Raw genomic sequence first — 850 nt, forward strand, 5'->3', positions numbered from 1 at the left:
CTAGTTTAATTTCACACGAAATTCGGCGGTATATTTGTTTTATCTGATGTTACATATTTTTTGTGAACATTAAAATGTTGACAAACATTTTTCTAGCACAAATACACGAGAAATGTTTCATCTTAACCTTTATTCTCCTATACGATAAAGAATTTTAGAATTACGTTGATCACTTTCTAAATGTCAAGCTTTTTTTAGAAGAATATTCAACTTTCATTTGTATCAATTATATTTAAAGTTATACTCTGTAATTGAGGACGAACTCATATTCATATGCATAAATACAATAGGCGAAATTCTTTTAATCTCTTTTATTGTAACCAAACCATAGAAATTGGGGGGAATTGGGTATTTTGCATTTTGGGTAAATTAATTGGGGATTTGAGTATTTAGATGAATATATTAGAGGATTATATGTATTATATTATTGTAGGACATGATTGTGATAAGAATTACTTGGTTAATTGTAGGAGGAGACTTCATAGAGTAGGAGTTCTAGTTTTGTGCTTGTACTTAGAGTGTTGTTTGGTGGCAGGGTTTCTCTACTAGGTTCTTAATAGTATGAATGCTTGCATATGTCATTATTGTTGTAAGTCTCATAATAAGTTTTGGGATTGCATCCTATCAAGAGAGTTAGCATATGTGTCTTATTAAGTGTGGTAATTATCGGTACATAGTGATACGTTATTGGGTGGCGTCTATGATAAAGTAAGCTTGGATTTGAGCTCAAGCCAAGACACGAGCAGTAGGGGTAATGGCGAAGTAGAGGCAGAGTCGTTTAGAATGACGATGTTGGGTCAGCAGCTTAAGCAAGGAAGAGGGGTACTAATTATACAAGGAATAGCCAAAG

This window comes from Silene latifolia, chromosome 9, assembly GCF_048544455.1.
Source record: "Silene latifolia isolate original U9 population chromosome 9, ASM4854445v1, whole genome shotgun sequence".
Lineage (NCBI taxonomy): Eukaryota > Viridiplantae > Streptophyta > Magnoliopsida > Caryophyllales > Caryophyllaceae > Silene > Silene latifolia.